The sequence below is a fragment of the Ylistrum balloti genome, unplaced genomic scaffold (assembly GCF_031769215.1).
Source record: "Ylistrum balloti isolate Yb309-2 unplaced genomic scaffold, AGI_CSIRO_Ybal_v1 Utg370646, whole genome shotgun sequence".
Classification (NCBI taxonomy): domain Eukaryota; kingdom Metazoa; phylum Mollusca; class Bivalvia; order Pectinida; family Pectinidae; genus Ylistrum; species Ylistrum balloti.
Window position 1 is genome coordinate 1 of NW_026782393.1, and position 18591 is coordinate 18591.

Here is an 18591-nt window from a genome sequence, read left to right on the forward strand (position 1 = left end):
GGCCATGGCTAGTAACACGGTAATAGAATAGCCTAGAATGCCCCCCACCAGCGGGGAGGAGGAACACCATCATGTTGATAAAACTCAAGAAACTGGTAGGCATAATAAAATTCACCATGAAGAACAGAGGTTTCCGTTTAAAAGTGATCCCCATTTTATAACCTAACTTTGGAGATGAAAAGGCTTTCTGAACCAACTACAAGATTCCAGAAGTAGGGTTTTTTGTAAACGTGTTTGTTTCTAATATAGGGTTGGGTACCGTAAGCTGCATGTAATCCCCAGTGTATCCCCATGGCAGTAATTCCAAACTGCAGGATTGTTCGTCGTTAGGGTAATACATCACATCAGCGTCACAAGAAGAGGACAGTTTCAGTGGCAGGAACCAGTTAACTTCTCCATGATATTTCAGCTTGAGAGTCATATCGCCGTAACCAATCAGATCGATGTTGTGGTAACTGTTGGAGAGGACAAATGGTGGTGTCCAAATATCCTTCTGTTTAAAATGAGTGATATTCAAGTTGCTGTAGTTTCTAGGAGTCCATTTTAATCGTTCATCAAACCAGGTTACAGTTAAAACCCCAGTAATGGTAAATACACTTGCTAGCTCATCAAATTCTTGGATTTTAAATAAATCGAAGCCAACATTCACATTCAGTTTTTGTGTACCGTAGTCTTCGCCGGCTAACGCTGGGGTTGTATCCGTTAAGAAACGTTAAGTGCAGTCTTGTAGGTAGAGTTACCGTAACTTACTCTACTACAGGCGCTGTTTAACAGGGTTATCATCATAAACAGCAGACTTCCACGGACGTTTTCCATCTTCCCCGTCGAATAGTGTCCGTGGTAGAATTGGATGATTTTCTCTGGTAGTACCGCCAAGTGTTCTGTGTACAGGGCAGGTTATCCTGTCCCTTAAATAACTCCGCCAGATAAGACAAAGTATACATATGTTGACCAAATATATCAACAATTCGTTCAATATTGCTCCATGGATACACAGTCAACAGTGATGCAGATTTTTTATTATAATTTTGAATCAAACGTTGTCGATTGATTCCAGTGATTTTTGCCTTGATTACATCATTCACATACAGCATATAACCCGCAGTTCCTAATGATTATTTCTCCAGCAATTTGAATATTACTCCCTAGAGATGTTTGTCCCAAGATTTATCATTTCATGTTGACTGGTCATAAAGCTAAAACAAAAAAAGTGTTTGCGTAACAGAATGTGGATGTAAAATTGATATGGAACCACGTTGGAAATCACGGCCAGTGAGAGCATTTCGTGTAGCTGTCGTGTAGTTACCACTGATTGTGCTTGTGAAAGTATAGAAGAAAAAAGGCTGGAAAATGATGACTCTACCGAAATTGCCAGACTTTTCTTGTAACGAAAAAAGAGATAGCTGCTGCAAAATCCATTGTAATTCAAACTTACATACAGCAACAACATGAGAGACATGTTAATGATTTTTATCCAGTAACGAGGGTAAAACACAATTATCAAAATAATTCAGAAAGACTTCTGGTGTTACGCTATAATACTATCTATCATTAATATCCAACTTAAACAAATAATAATGTAACGAAAACTTGATAAAAAGAAATTATAAATAATATATTATAGTGCTAATTTCATGCATTGAATTTCATTTCGCTACTACGGTCTAAATTTGTAACATTTATGGTCAGTATCTACTGTTCTTCCCAAAATTATTTTTCTATAAGTCACATTCGACTTGGTTTTTAAAACTTAAGTATTTTAATCTATTGACCACGAGATGGACCGGCACAGCCCCTTGATCAGCATGCTGCGTCTCGGCATCAAGAATCGCGGGTCGTAACGATTTCGTGATGCCTTCGTCCAGTAGATGGCGTGGGAATAATTGGAGGCCCTCATCGCAATCAAGAGGAAGAGGTACGGACTATCGCGGCGATTCGGCCGGGCGAGGCTCGCGTAATCAACGAGGTAGATAGGAAATCGGGGAGAGTGTGACAATTATATCGTGGAACGTATGTAGATTGCTCAAGGAAAAATTGACTGAAAGTAGTTTTTTGGATATTATTTGTAGTCATGATATAATTTGTCTTAATGAATGCTGGGTAAATGAAGATGACGACATACAGTTACCTAATTATACAACACACGTTGTACCTAGAATAGAAAGTAAAGGTGGGGGCATTGTAATATTTTATAAGAATGATTTAAAACCCCATGGTACTATTGTCAAAAATGTAACCGAAAGTATAGTAATAATGAAATTATCGCAATGTTTGTCATTTGATGGTAAAGACACGTATATTTTTGTATTTGTTTCCTACTCGATCAATAGCACTTACTATGATACACATGAAGTAGATCTCTTTAGTATGTTAGAAGACAGTATATCGTCATATTCAAATAATAATACTAATCATATATTAGCTATTGGTGATTTTAATGGCCGTACAGGTGAATTAGACGATTTTATTGCTGCTGACCGTCTTGGTAATGTTGCAAGCAATTTACTCTCAAATATTATTACTTACCTGTCTGACAATGAACTATGTAAACGTAACAGTATGGACCCTACAGTTAATCAATTTGGTAGATACTTAATTACCTTATGCAAAACCACTGGTTTACGTATGGTAAATGGGCGTCATTTAGATGACCCTCCAGGTAATATCACGTTTTATAGCGCGAGAGGTTCGAGTCTGATTGACTATGTTTTAACCTATGAGTCTTTTTTTGAGAATATTGAAAGCTTTCAAACTGGTGTGTTCAATACGTATTCTGACCACTGTCCGGTTAGTTTCTATTATGGAGTAAGAAACGGAAGTTGGAAAATGACGATTGTCATAGGAGATCGGATTTGGGTGTGAAAGTTGAGAATATTAAGTGGAAGGAGGAAAATGTTGATGAAGTTGTAAAAACAGTAGAAAACAGTATTCACGACTTATTACATATTTGTGTCAATGTTGATCCCAGTCGAGAAAGTGTAAATAGCTCCGTTGATGAATTTTCAAACTTGTTAAATAGTTTAATTAAACCTTTTTGTACATGTACGGTTAGTAAAAATCCTAGTGATGTAAATAATTTTTTATTGAAAGAAGACAAACCATGGTTTAATGATACATGTAAAAGATTGCACAGAGATTATAAAAATGCTTTGCATGTTTTTAATAATAATAAGAACGACGAGAATCGACAAAGTTTAATTATAAAGAAAAAGAGGTATAAAAAGCAAGAGTATAAACTCAAAAAGGAATACAAATGCCACCAGGGTAACATGTTGAATTATATGAGAAAGCATAATCCAAAGAGTTTTTATACACATTTCAGAAAACGTAATAAAATTACTAACTGTGATTTAAGTGAACTAGATTTTTTACTCATTTTCAGACATTGGCCTCAACTGTACCAAGTATGAATGAGGACGTTATAGACTTTATACAAGATCATGACGATATGGTTCCTAGTGTATTATTTGAAGAGTTGGATGTAGATATAACAGAGTGTGAAATATTAAGTGCAATTAGAAAATTAAATACGAATAAGGCATGTGGTCCAGATGGGATTTTGAATGAATTTTTAATCAATTGTAAATCCGTGCTAATGCCTTGCTTTATCAGTTTATTCAACAGTATACTTAAATATGGACATTTTCCAGAAAGTTGGTCAAAAGGTAATATTGTTCCTGTATTCAAAAAGGGGGATGCTAATGATGTAAATAATTATAGGGGAATTACTATTGTCAGTTGTCTGGGGAAACTATCTACGTCTATAATTAATAATAGGCTGGTACGTTTGACTTAAAATATAGTAGATTTACCGATGCTCAATTTGGCTTCAAGCAGAATCACTCCACTGTTGATGCTATTTTTGCATTACAATCAATAATTAATCGTACTTTGAGAAATAAGAAAAGATTGTACTGCTGCTTTGTAGATTATACTAAAGCGTTTGATTTCGTTAATCGTCAGAATCTTTGGTATAAATTAATAAAGGAAGGCATTGATGGAAAATTATTAAAGTTAATAAGATCGTTGTATAGTAGAGTTAAATGTTGTGTGAAGCATAATGGCTCATTATCTAATTACTTTGATTGTGAAAACGGATTGTTCCAAGGGGAAATCTTATCACCTATATTGTTTTCTCTTTATGTAAATGATTGCGAAATGCGTTTTTTTTAACTGACAACTGTCCTTCCATTGAAATACAGACCTTAAATTTATTTCTATTAATGTATGCAGATGACATGGTGATATTTTCGGAGACGCCGAAAGGGTCACAAGATATGCTTAATTCTTTAAATACGTATACAAAAAAATGGGATTTAACTGTTAATTCAAGTAAAACAAAAATCATGGTTTTTAGAAATGGTGGCATTCTGAGAAATGACGAGATTTGGAACTATGACGGTTGTCAATTAGAAATTGTAAATGAATTTACCTGTTTTGGTCTGTTAATTAATTACAATGGAACTTTTAGAAAAACACAACAAAAAATTGCAGAGCAAGGACGCAAAGCTTTATTTGCAGTTACAGAAGTATGTCGTAAAAATATTTTAATATTGAAACCCAATTGTCCGTCTTTGATACATACGTTAATAGTATTTTGAGTTATGGGTCAGAAATATGGGGTTTTCATAAGGCACCTGATGTTGAAAAAATTCACATGATGTTTTGTAAAAGACTTTTAGGTGTGCGGAAAAATACTTGTAATAATATGGTTTATTTGGAACTTGGTAGGTTCCCACTGATGGTATCTGAAAATTGCGTATAAATTAAGTACTGGATGAAATTGAAAGGCCCGAAATTGTATATTGAAATCATGCTACGATGATATGTTGGAGAAGAAAGACAAATGGGTTTTAAATACAAAAAATGAGCTGTATCATCTAGGTTTAGGTTATATTTGGGAGTCAGAAAACAATACGGATGTTCATTATAATATAATCAGAGAAAGAATGTTTGATATGTTTAGACAAGATTGTAAAGAAAAAATCAGAACTTCCTCGAAAGGACAAATTTATACTCATCTTTATCATGATAATGATTTACAAAGCTATCTGAAAAAATCAATACCTAGGGAATTGTTGAGAGAAATTACAAAAATAAGACTATCTTCTCATAATCTAAAAGTAAGAAAAGGCCGATATCAAAATATATCAAGAAATTTAAGAATATGTTCTAATTGTGATTTGAATGATATCGAAGACGAATTCCATTTTATATTGAAATGTCCCTGTTATTCGAACCTCAGAAGAAAATTTTTGAAAAGATACTATTATAAAAAACCTAGTATGTTTAAATTGATAGAATTCTTAAATGCAAACAATACAAAAGAAATAACAAACTTGTCTAGATATATTAAGGCAGCCTACATTTTAAGAGAAAACCGCAATTGATAGCCTAGTTTACTCTCTCCGGGTTTGTGTTGTTTCTGTGTTTTTTGTATATTGTTATATGTTTGTAAATCGTCTATGTGTTGTTTGCTTTAACCAATGAGTCACACGACTCAAGGTAATAAAGAACTTGAACTATTGTCCATCCTATTGTTCACCCCGGATGTTCATTTTCATTATTCTGTGATTTTTGTCACCGTGACCTCATTTTGCAAACTTCAAGTTCAGGATCTCTTCTTCATCTAAAATATCAATTTTCAATGTGATGATTCTTCCTAAAGTAGGTCACATTGACCTAATGTTGAGAAAAACAATCAATTTTGACATCTTTTTCTCATTTTGAATGTCAGTTTCATGGCCAAATTCAATTTTTAAGAGAAGGTCACAGTGCCTTTATTTATCATGTTCGCCATGACGTCCATTTTCATTGCCCACATAACATTTGTAGTAAAATAATCTCAGTGGTCTAATTATATGAAATCAAAGTTCAGCACCTGTTAATCCAAGGCATCAAGTTTCATTGACCTACTTTTATAAGATTTTATTGTTCCGTGACAACTTTTTAGAAATTAGGTCGCAGTAACCTTACTTTGCAAATTGAAATTCATCATCTCCAGAAAGGTTATATAACAAACCCTGTTAATAACAAATTGTTCATCGTAAAAAAAACAAAGTATAGAGAGACGCACAATGGACAAAAATGGATCGCAACAGGTCGCCATGTCATGTAAATGGTTAAAAATGTTCGGTAGGTGGTAGGGAGTAGGGGGTAGGGGGTAGAGGGTATGGAGTAAAGGGTAGAAGATAGAGGGTATGGGTTAGGGGTAGTGGGGTAGTGGGGTAGAGGGTTAGGGGTATAGGGAATAGGAAGAGGGCAGAGGTCAGACGTAGAGGTCATTAGTATCAGATGCATGCTGGCCATTTCGGGGAGCGCCGGTCAGCAAAATTGACCCCCACACGCAATGTCGGTGTAGGTTTGCCTTTATTGGTCTTGATTTACAATTTACATGCATTTATTTGAGCTTTTGGAATATGATTGTCTAACTGGATTTGTCTGATGATATATGAGACTTTGTTATCTTTTATGAACAGAAACTGACCAGTGAATCAATATTCTTCAACATGTACAAATTACATTGTTGCCAGTGTCACGTGCAAAAAGTCATCAGTGAGCAATCGTGCAAAGAATAGAGTTTTGTACGAAAGATATACATAACAATTTTAAAGTTAGGTAGAGCTAAGCAATGCACGTTAACTGCATCGTACAAATGAACATCCATCCTCGATACTCTAGGGGTTACGAGACAATTTTCGCTTTCTACATCCCTGGAATATGAAATGGCAAAATTGATGAACATGCGAAGTAATGTTCCAGGAAAAAAAAATAAAAACCGATCACAAGCTGATACGCTGCATTTTAAACACTCCTAAGGAGCAACACACAATTTCAAAGCCATTACAACATACCGTTATGCGTCCTCGGGATTGTTTGATGTACATCAAACTAGTTTTGTCTACAAGCGGTCGCACATGGAATCGTCAATTTTGCCATAGCATGTTCAAAGGGTTCAGAGAGTGATAATAAGTGTAAACTCTAGAGTATCGAGGATGATGAGCATTCAACACCAGACTCAAGTTGTCCAAAGGCTGGCTAGCGATAATAGGTGGTAAGCACTTTTTTGAAAACAAAAGACACAGTTTGACCTTCTTCTTTTACGAAGAAACGAGAGCTTTATTAAAGTTTATAAAAAAAAACCTAGAACGTGTATTTAAATTATTCCTTGATGAATTTTAACCTTCTTTATCGGTAAAGGAAATCTTGATTATATGGTTTTATCTTCTCTTCGTTGATTTCTCTGTCAGAATTGTCAGGGATGTGATTAACTCATATCTGATAAACAATAAATGTATACTCACGCGTGTTGGAAGATAAGCTTATCTTCAATCAAAATGACGTATAAGCTTTACTCACCTTCCAGCGACCTAAGGATAGCTTTGAAGTTAACCACTACAGTCCTCCGCTCTACCAACTGAGCTATCACGGGAGATATAGAATCTTCGCTAAAGTTATGTGCAGTCCATTCACTACACTATGCCCCAGGAGTCGACTGGCTTTAGGTATGAGGAAGTTGGATTTCAGCTTTCCTTTCGTTAAGTTGGATCGAAATCAAGAAAAGCCTCTTTTGAAGAGAGTGATATAATTTTTCATTAATCAATTCTGATGTGATACCAAATAATAATATAAAACTAATATGTTCATGTACTCGTATCAAAATAACAAAATGATATTTCATTCATTTAAAAAAAAATCACCCAAATTAGGTATAAAAATAACCCATGGGCTTTCTTTAAGATTTTTGTCTTTTTTTAACTACATAGATATTTTCAATCAGAACGAAAACAAGTTCAATATTATATATATGTAGTATTTAATTGACATGATGTCGGATGTTGAACAAGGTTTAGGTCGTGGGAATCAGTTGCATCTATAAATAATTTTATCTGGGTTCCCGTAAAAAAGTACCTTTCCTTGCTCGCTACTTATATTTGCTATTTGATTGCAAGCAATCAGTCACCTGCTTTTGTAAACGAGCTTGTTGAGTAAGTAAATGCGTCGGTGGTGTAACGGTCAGCATGGTTGCCTTCCAAGCAGTCGATCCGGGTTCGACTCCCGGCCGACGCACATTACTTTTGAAGAATTCGGGGTTTTTTCCTCTACTTAACATGCTATATTTATCATATTGAATATAAACATCTTCGTTTGGTCACAGTATTTCCAAATGATATGACAAATCGGTTTTTTTTCTCTAAACGAATAAGAAATTCGAAAACGAACAGAAGAAAATCAGCGGCATGACTGGAAATCATGCCAATAGCATAAAATAGACATGTACATTAACGAAGCACTTAAATATGGCCTTGGTGTTATAATAATAATCTATTGACACTTAATATGTATTGATGTGAACAAAAGCCGTGATAAATATACCCTTTGGAACATACACCTGTATTTATTTTCCATAGAAAAATTACAGACAGTTTTAAAAGCGAAAGGTGTTTTTTCTTGGATTTTGTAGAAAACCATTAAGCTATATTACCTATGTAGCAAAGGCATACTTTCAACCCACTTGACGGTTTATATCGCATTACGCTGTCTTCCGCCGTTATCAGGTATAGTGAAGTAACCTTGATCCTCATCCTTGATAACATATTTACACCTGGTCCCGGTTGTTCAAAGGCTGGTTAGAGATAACTAGTTGTTAGTGAAAATTTTAAAGCATTAAATGAAACAAAGTTGGGAACAATCTTTATACTTCACAACTGAATTGTTATGGGGGTCAGGTTGTTATCTTTTGAATTAATATTTCCGTGGCAACAATTTAAATTTTAACTAACCACTGTTTAAATTTTACAGTTGAATACACTAGAGCTAGAAGGACGAAACAGCTGTTTGGTGCAGTGAAATTCGTTATTTAGCACTACTGTATCCAACTCTTAAGAATTTAGTAAGATGTGTTATAGACTTGTCTTTTGTACAACCTTTAAAGACTGGGAAGCAACTGAGGAAAATCCAAATTAATCGAAAGTGATCCAAAAAATGATGATGAGGTGCATTAGCCCCATTATCAAACGATTTTCGTAATTTTCCTATTTCTGATAGTCACTCGAATGTTGCAAACCATGTCGCTACTCGATTGAATTAAAACGTTGAATGCAGGTTACGGTAAACCTAGGGGACTAAAGGTTCACCAGCAGTGTCTACCACCTAAAATCGCCCTTGCAAAGGTGGTATCTTCTCTTAGAAAACATCAATTGCTGTTGAATGGTGTTCTTCTAATCAGAATGAGATTGCAACATAGTGACTAAATAATACATCCTCTGATTTCTGTACTTGTACTTTAAATCCCCAAGATTTGATATGCAGCCCGCCAATAGCATAAAATAGGCATATATCTTAACGAAGCACTTCAATATGGCCTTGGTGTTATAATTACAATTCATTGACGCATGGCGTGAACAAAAGGCGTGATATATATACCCTTTGGCAACTACACCTGTATTTTTTTCGACAGCAAAAATACAGACAGTTTTAAAACCGGAAGGTGTTTTTACTTGGGTTTGGTAGAAAGCCATGAAGTTGTATTACTTCTGTATCGCAGGCATGCTCTGAAATCTATAATTCATAAAATGTATATTGCCAAAAAAATGAAATGTGATAAAAATAAGCGTGTACAAAACAAAAGCAACATCTCGCTCATAAATTGTGTATTGTAAAATAAAAATTGTCAAATAGGATTAACTAGTGATGTATCTTGTCATGGACTACTTGAAGTAAAATATATGTAATTCTGTTGATGCACAGGTAAATCAGTACTTCTGTATTCGTGTTTTTGTTTTTATTGATGGTTTTTTGTCGCAAAGGAATTTTGGAAATGCACAAACTTCAAAGCAGGTACATATCAACGAAACTGTTTAGCGATCCACATTAAAAGTTCAAAACAGGCACATCAATCCTTAAATCGATCCGGCTTCGAATTCCGGCCTTGCGGTTGCTTTCACACATCAACAACCAATCAGAAAACATATACACACATGACATCAGTGAACTAAGTCACGTACAGTCCCAGAGAAAAGCCCAGACAGACATTTCCCATCCGTGTTCATTCCTTCACCGATATTAGAATATCTTAAAAGTATACCCTTTTCTTGAATACAAGTATCGGCTTATTATTTTCAAAGGAAATAATAACCGATTACGCAATTCAGAAATTAAATCTCTTGACATCGAATACGAAATTCCAAGCAATCACACGCGATGGAAACGGATTTACCTAATCAATCACGTTTATCCTTGATTAAAATCAAGCCTCACATTGATGAGTATTTTTTCCCATTTTTTAGGCTAAACGTACTCAGTACGCATAGCCTATTGCGACGGCCTTTCAGACAAAATTTACCGATCCTGGCCTTCTCATTGGCTGAAATATCGAAAAGAGTTAGAGCCCTCTAGCGGCAATTTTCGGTGTAAATATTGCCGCGATTTTTCAAATCGCTATTTTAAAAGCATCCAAAATTAGTTTATTTTTTTATAACAATACAATTACTATATATTTCAAACAAGAAGCACAGTGAACTATTGATAAATTTTGAACAATATTTTTTACGGAATTCTCGACATGACGTAATCGTACAGAACACTGTACGTGCGAGTTGGCGCCATGATAAGAAGCTAGTCTGGAGGCTTGGTTTGAATGATCAACTAACAGCACTTATAAACAAACAAAACTTACAAACAGAACATCAATTTTGCTTTAATCCTTGTCGTTGTGGCAAGATCGTCTGAATATATAACATCACTTTACCTCATTAGACGTCACAAAATTGGACTGCGCACACCCGCCGATATGACACTTTTCAAGTTTTTGAAGATAAAAAGTTTGCGCTTCGTAGGCAAGGTACATTTGGTGCTCATGGTTTATAAATGATGTATTTTAATACTGTACTGATCATGATGTTGACTTTGTTATAACTTATATTTTTTGCCTTTTAGTTTATTTGATGAAGGTTGATTGTGCTGATTTCTCAAGGTTTGTTAATGTGTATCAAAGTTCCTTGAAATGAAAATATCCCTTCAAACAAACCGCGTATAAAAACACCCCCAAAATATTCATGTTTATAATTATCAATTAACTAAAACGAAATATTTCCATAACATATTTATTCATTTAGCGTGTCATGGTGACATTATCTAATGCATTGGAGATCAGAAATAGTAGTAGCTATAGTGAAAATATTGTAATTTTTGTATATATATGGAAGTCTGGTTTAATCTCATAGAACTATGCCTTTATAGACATAATCACTGGAAGAAAAGTCTAACCATGATACTTCAAGGAAGATAGGCATATAAATACATTTAATGTAATTACTTACACTTTAATCTATCTGAAATGCTGTGTACACCTTATCTTCTTTCCTCCACTACAAATATAATTATAATAAGTAAGTACTATTACTTTGCAATACATTCAAAAATAAGAAGTAGGTATAAAGTCCTTTCGATTTGTCTAAATCCTCATATTGATAGGATAGTAATTGCAACATCTTGGGTATTTCAAAGGTTTTATTTAGTCAACTTCATCATAGAGCTATTTATCATTTGGCTTGTTGGCGATAAATATGTGGCAGAGACAGCCTGTCCGGGTTTTTCAGATGATGATATATATACATATATATATATTATTAATAAACAGTATATTCTGCATTGTAATTAAATTGTAATAACATGATAATAATGATGAGTGTGCAGTATCGTGGTGTCTAGTACTGTCCTGTGTTATTGTCCAGCTGTCAGCTGTGTAGTGTCATGTGCTTCTGTTTATGTTTGTGTTCTGTGACCTTTACCTGTGTGCTAGTCATGTGACCCTTCCCCTACCTGTCCCACTGCTGGTCATGTGACTCTTTCCTTACCTGTCCCACTGCACATGCTGGGCATGAGCATTGGACAGGGGTATCTCAGTGCTGACTGGATAACAGACACCAGGCAGGAGGTAGGAACTTTTAACTTGTTTAAATGTATTAATGTCTAATTTTATTCAATGTTAATAATGTAATAGTAACTGGTTTACATAGTCAATTATGATGTGCTATACTAGTGCACTTTATAGATCTGTAATATCTTATTTTAATTGATTCACTGTGCTAGTGTGTCAGGTGAAAAGTGTTCAGGCTTGTGGCCATTTTGAAATATCCATAATGTTTAAAAGTAATTAATTTATTCTAGGAATTTGGGAATTTAAAATAATCCCAATTTAGTCATGTATGTATTGTACATTTTATGGAAGTAATTGTAGTAGTCTTTGTATTCAGAGAACCTTTTTTATATTTGTTGTTTAGGCCAAGCCATTGTTCATCATAGCCATCGTATCATATACATTGTATTCAAGAACACTGTCACAATGATGGAGTAAGTGTTCATGTTCAGTTCAAATTAGGTATATCTATAAAGTTTGTTGAAAGTAACATGTCAGAGTAATTAATATAGTACACATGTAATATTATAATTAAACTATTGTCTGTAAAGTCATCAGTAATCTCAAGTTTCAAGTATTTTAAGATAATGTAATGTAATGCATTGTAATGTAATGTAAAGTCCAATCTGTGATGGTATTGTTATCTTATAGTATTGTTGAAATTGTGTCCTATGGTAATCCGTAATGTACTGTCCGTCTAATATAGTGTTGTATTGTTTCAGGTTTTCATCTATTTCTGAATAAATATGTATGAACTGAACCTGGCTGAGTTGGTGTCGTAGCGTCCTCTGCCCCAAATCCCATCCCCGTTTCAAATATATGGTTGTGTGTATTTTGTTATTTTTTTTTACCTATTTTGATTTATTCACATTATTGTCGTCAAATTTGAAATAAGAATTAAAGAATTATTTTAGTAATTTCTGCATTCCAAAGTGTAGGAGTATGTGGAAAGTAATATAGCTTAGCGGTTATTTATGAACATTTTTCAACACGTTTAGCCTCTCAGTATTTTCAGTGCTTTGATTAAAAGATGTCATTGCACGACAACTTCCTCCGTCATATTGTAATAATAAGAAACAAAATGCATTCATCTGTGCCGGTGTTGGCGGGAAATGATTATTTGAAAAATCGAATAAAATGTATGAAACAACTTTTAAGGTATTCCAACCCTAATGGACCACTTCCGGCTATAATTCCGACGAATGCGGATGTTTTATAGATCGTGAATTATCGGAAGTCAGAGTTGACGTTCGTGATCAGAGTTGTCGTTCGTGTGGAGCTCTTCTGTCATGTAGAGAAGATGTCATGGCGGCCCACACAAAAGTGGCGGTAGAATGCCAAGAGCGGGAACGGAACGCGAGGGGACAGTTTAAAAAAAGGTTAAAAAAGCATACAGAACGATTATCCTTACTGCGTGAAAGACGAAGTTGTTCTGGATCCAGAGGTTGCCTCGCGTGAATCCTATAATCAGAGATGGAAAGAGGGGCGCAGAATAATTGAATAAGGAGTTTTACTTTCCAATTTAAAGTTCTGTAAGGCTTTCCGTCTCGGGCCTGTAACTTTGACTTAACAAAATGTTGTGAGTGAATTACAAAAATGATTGAGCGGTTTCCTTTACGTCAGATGTGAAATCCCGGATTGTTCGCACATCAACAGAGTCCCATTCGGGAGCATACACAGAGTTGGTAACAGGAAAGGAATGCCTTGTTTCACGGCTAATACGAAGCTTGTAACTGGTAAGTACTAATAGTCAATTGCTTATATTAGAGGTGCACGACAATATCTACCATGGAATATTGATATATATTTAGGTAGACTCATTAACTTATTTTCCTTGCAGACGTCAATACAGAACTAAAAAAAATGCATTTATGTAGCTACAGCTAATACACATTGACGCTGAAACATTTCTACTGCACTTTACATGTGGATGTTTTGTTGACGCTTTTTTTGTTTATGAGTTTATCGTAATGCAGTTATAAATTCTGTAATTAAGCATTCCCAGCTAATATCAGAATAGCCTACATTACATCAAGATATCTATCTTTAATTATTTGTATGATTAGCATCCCTAGCTTATGTCAGTCTTTAACAGCATACATGAACTTGTGTAAACACTTCCCCAGAGGTGGAGGTGATGAGAACCATGACATCAATGATATTTATAACTGCATTGAAACAAACAAGGAATACCATTATCAAACTAAGCATCATCAGAACACCCTGTATGCATGTAATACATATAGGCACAAATGTGTTTTGCCAGTGTTTTCCTTGTTTTTGTAATACAGTTTAAATGTCATAGTTAGCGACCCTCACCCTCCCCACTGATACATTTCATAATACACTCATTGACATATATCTCCTCCTTTTTAATTCAGCAATGATTGATAACCTTGGTGGATCAGACAGGGTGAACAACTTTTTTTCTGTCCTCAATATAAAACTATCAGCAAGAAGAATTTGAAAATCATGGAGAGAAGGGCTGGAGAATTGGTAGAGTCTGTCGCCAAATCTTTAGCAGAAAGAGCAGCTCAAGATTCTTTCCAACAAGAAATGAAGTAAGACTTAAATGCTTTGTTATAATTACATTTTTTTATGTGGGATCTTACATATTTGGAAACTAAAGGTTTTGAATTATAATCATATTTCATGAGATAATAATGACATACATATACACTTATATTCAAGACTTGAAGTCCTTGGAAACTATTGTACACTACAGTCAGTCAGTGGAGTATTTTAGCTCAGATGTTCATCGGCTTGGTTTTTTAACATGAACACGTCATTTTCAGCTCCTCACCCTCCACATATTTACTACCATAGGTAATTTGGTCATAACTAATGATTTATTTTTAGATATTTCAGAGACATAGGCAATGAAGAATTTGCTGAAGCACAGAAGGCAATGGGAGAGGAAGCTGACGGCTTAGGTGTTAGTTTTCTTGATGATGCCTCTCCATGTGTACAGTAAGTTTTTTCTCGTTATGATGTACTTTTACACAATACAACTCAATTCCTTTAATAATGTGAAGTCAGTCAAGGCACATTATAGTGCAGGCTTTTTACATGTAGAACCAGCAACCATAAATTATTTTTTAATAATTCACTTCTATTTGACCCATAGTATTTAGATGTTATTAAATCAACAAAAAATGACATAAAGCGACAATATTTTATCCCAGTTTACAATATGGATAACTTAAATGATATTCCTCTTGACGAAATTACCTTTCGCATCAATGACCAGTTATTTTTAGAAACACTTATGATGGAACTCAGGGGTAAAACTATTTCTTTTTCAACTTATGAAAAAAGAAAGTCTAATGAAAGAGAGAGAATTTCAATGAATGAATTTAGGAACTTTGAGAAAACAGGGCCGGATACCATTTTTTTTTACTGAACTTAGGGACAAAAAAAGACAGAAGAAATAAGAAAACACAAAATTTCAGGCAATATGATACGCTCACGGGCAAAACGGATTGGTAAAGGAGAAAAACCCGCTAGATATTTCTGTGGTCTAGAGTCAAGAAATTATACTTGTAAAATTATTCCAAGTATTGACAAAGATGATGGAAAGGTAATTTCTAGTCCAACTGAAATTCTTAAAGAAACTGAAAATTATTATAAATCATTATATAAAGAAAATAGATCATTACAAAACGTTAACCCGGAGCTTCTTTTGGAATCCTACAATATAACCAAACAGTCTCTACAGGAATCTTTGAATATCGACCGTCCAATTACACTTATTGAATTATCAAATACTCTTTTGAAAATGAAAAATAATAAGCGCCCAGGTTCTGATGGTTTCACTGTTGAGTTTTTAAAAATGTTTTGGCAAAATTTAGGGCACTTTATTTTAAGATCACTTAACTATAGCTTCAGTATTTCAGAACTTTTAAATAACACAGAAACAAGGTATAATAACTTGTATTCCTAAAGGTAATAAACCACGTAATAAATTAACTAACTGGCGACCTATAACTTTATTGAACACTATCTACAAACTTGCTTCTGGTACAATTGCTGAGAGATTCAAAACTGTTATAAGTAAACTAGTAAGTAATAACCAAACCGGTTTTATTCCTGGCAGATATATCGGTGAAAATACACGGTTGATTTATGATGTAATGAAATGCATAGAACAATATTCCTGGCCTTTTACTTTTAATTCATTTCGAAAAGGCATTTGACTGTATCCTGGAATTTTAGTACAAAGACTTTGAATTTTTTAAAATTTGGCCCTTACATGATTAAATGGATTAAACTTTTTCAGAATAATAATAAATCAGCAATAAATTTAGGGGGGAATTTGTCAAACATTGAACGCGGTTGTCGTCAGGGGGATCCGGTTTCATCTTATATTTTTATTTTGTGTGCAGAGATTTAATCAATAATTTTAAGAAATAACTCTAACATCAAAGGAATTACTGTAAGAGAGAAAGAAAAACTAATTCTTTATTGTATCTATGGAATGGTAAACATGATAAAATCAAAAGAGATGTAATAATTAAAAAATATTTGGAAGGGGGCTTAAAATGATACATATTTAATCATACATTACTGCTTTAAAAGTAACCTGGAACAGAAGGATATATAACCATTCTGGAAATTGGGAAGTTTTTATAGAATCTTTTTTTGATAGACATAGATTAGCTAATATGAGAATAGAAAAGGTGAAAGAGCTGTCAAAATAAAGTGTGGTATAGCACTATTTTAGCGAGCAAAATTTATAAAACACATATTATAGAAGATCCAATTTGGTTTAATAGTGAAATAAAAGTTGAATGAAAACATGTCTTCAATAGGGTTTGGTATAATAATGGGATTCATACTATTAATGACTTCATTAAAGAGGATAAAACATTTACAAAACAATTAGTAAAAATTCTACTAAACCAAAATCTGAATGAAAATGGACTTCATTAAATTGAAGAAGATACATGGAACAACATTTATTTAGCTCCTTTTAACACAACATCCAACTCCAAACTTCATTGGTTGCAGTATGGAATTAATCATAGAAACCTTGTTACAAAATACATTCTTATTCAAAATTGGAAAAACTGATAACCTTTTTTTTTTTGGCAAACTTCATACAGAAAATATTATCCATATATTATGGGACTGTCATCTGGTGTCAAATCTAATTGAAAATTTAAGAATTAACATTATAGCTTAAAATCTTGGTCTGAGATTTGACCAAAAAAAATTTCATTTTAGGTAAAACTGTAAATAAACAATAAATTTGACATTGATAACCTGATACTACCAATTATAAAACATTACATATATAAGTCCAGATGTCTTGAACAACAACTTAATTTTAATAGTTTTAAAAGTCACATTAAACTTGAGTTAAAAGCACACCAATTTTTTTTTATCTAAATGTAAATTTAAAAATAAAGCTCAATTAAGTGCACAAATCCAACAGTGGTTAGATTTTTAAAGTTAATAGTATTCAAGTGCTTTACTTTTGTCTAATATTTATTCTATTACTCTACCTTGGTACAAAAGTATGCCTTTGTCTTTTAACTCATGTATTCACTATATATTATATCTTCTTTACATTATCAGAACCTAGACTTATTTTGTCTATTGTACCTGTTGGTGTAATTAGTGTGCTGTTTTTTTGTCGTACAATGTGTTCCTCTCCATTTGTTCCATGTCTTATTTAAATGTGTTTTGTTTTGAAAATATGAAAATGAATAAAATATAAATAAAAAAAATTGCTATATAAAATGAGTACTAACTTGAAAGTGTTTTCTTTTTTCCCCATTTTTATTTGGAACTATGTGTTTTTGCTTTAAAGTTATAAGGCTTTATCAAATATTGCTGGATTACCTCTATTCCCATGATTACGGTGCATATCAATATTCTGGAGAGCAAATGCGTACAGTTCATCCATGTAGACTGCAAATTGACCTGCCATTCCTTTTGAAAATCCATCCACTAACCTTACCTTGACATGTTGCAAATGGAGTGGAATGGCTGTCACGTGTTTGTAATAAAGAGCTCCATTCCCTAAATAACAGATAGATCTCTATGTTATCATCAGTTTTCATTCCACGTGGTCATTGTTTTCTTACAATTCCATTTAATTTTGCATTTTATGTTTTTAAAACACGTGAAATCAATGAAACAACTCTTAATTTCTTGTGTAATGAAAAATAAAGGTCTCACCCACAGGACAAGATTTTTTAGAATCAACACACTAACAAAGAGGATTTGCTATATGATGTTAATTCGTAACCGTTCTACTCAATTTCCTACTTCCTACATTCTCCTTTGTATGTGCATGTGCACATTAAGTGGTCTTCAGTATGATCTAATTTGGCTATGTTTAAAACTTTTCAAAACATTTTTTCAGCATTGTGCGCTTTTTATTTATGAACTTTATTGTGATTAATCGAAACGTATTTCGAGCTTGATCTATTTCAATTTTCTTGAATTTCCCAAAGTATCAAACTGTTGTTTAAATTTGAGTGAACCCAGTCCATCTGTTTGTGGAGTTCATCGGATTTCACCTTTTCATATATTGATGTCGTCTTGTCTTTAAATAAAAAGAAAATGATTGACTACGTCCGTATATATCCGCCAGAACTGGAAATCAAAGATACAACAGACTTTCTATATCAGCCGCTTATCTCGATTTTTTCATACAACGA

General features: G+C 33.7%; 1 non-coding gene and 1 pseudogene across 1 annotated transcript; both read left to right on the forward strand.

Moving 5' to 3' along the window:
* Nucleotides 1-6077: 6077 nt before the first annotated feature.
* On the forward strand, nt 6078-14894 carry LOC132557232 (uncharacterized; annotated as a pseudogene).
* On the forward strand, nt 7999-8070 carry Trnag-ucc (transfer RNA glycine (anticodon UCC)). Its single transcript has one exon. It is a non-coding gene; the product is annotated as a tRNA-Gly (tRNA).
* Nucleotides 14895-18591: the final 3697 nt, after the last annotated feature.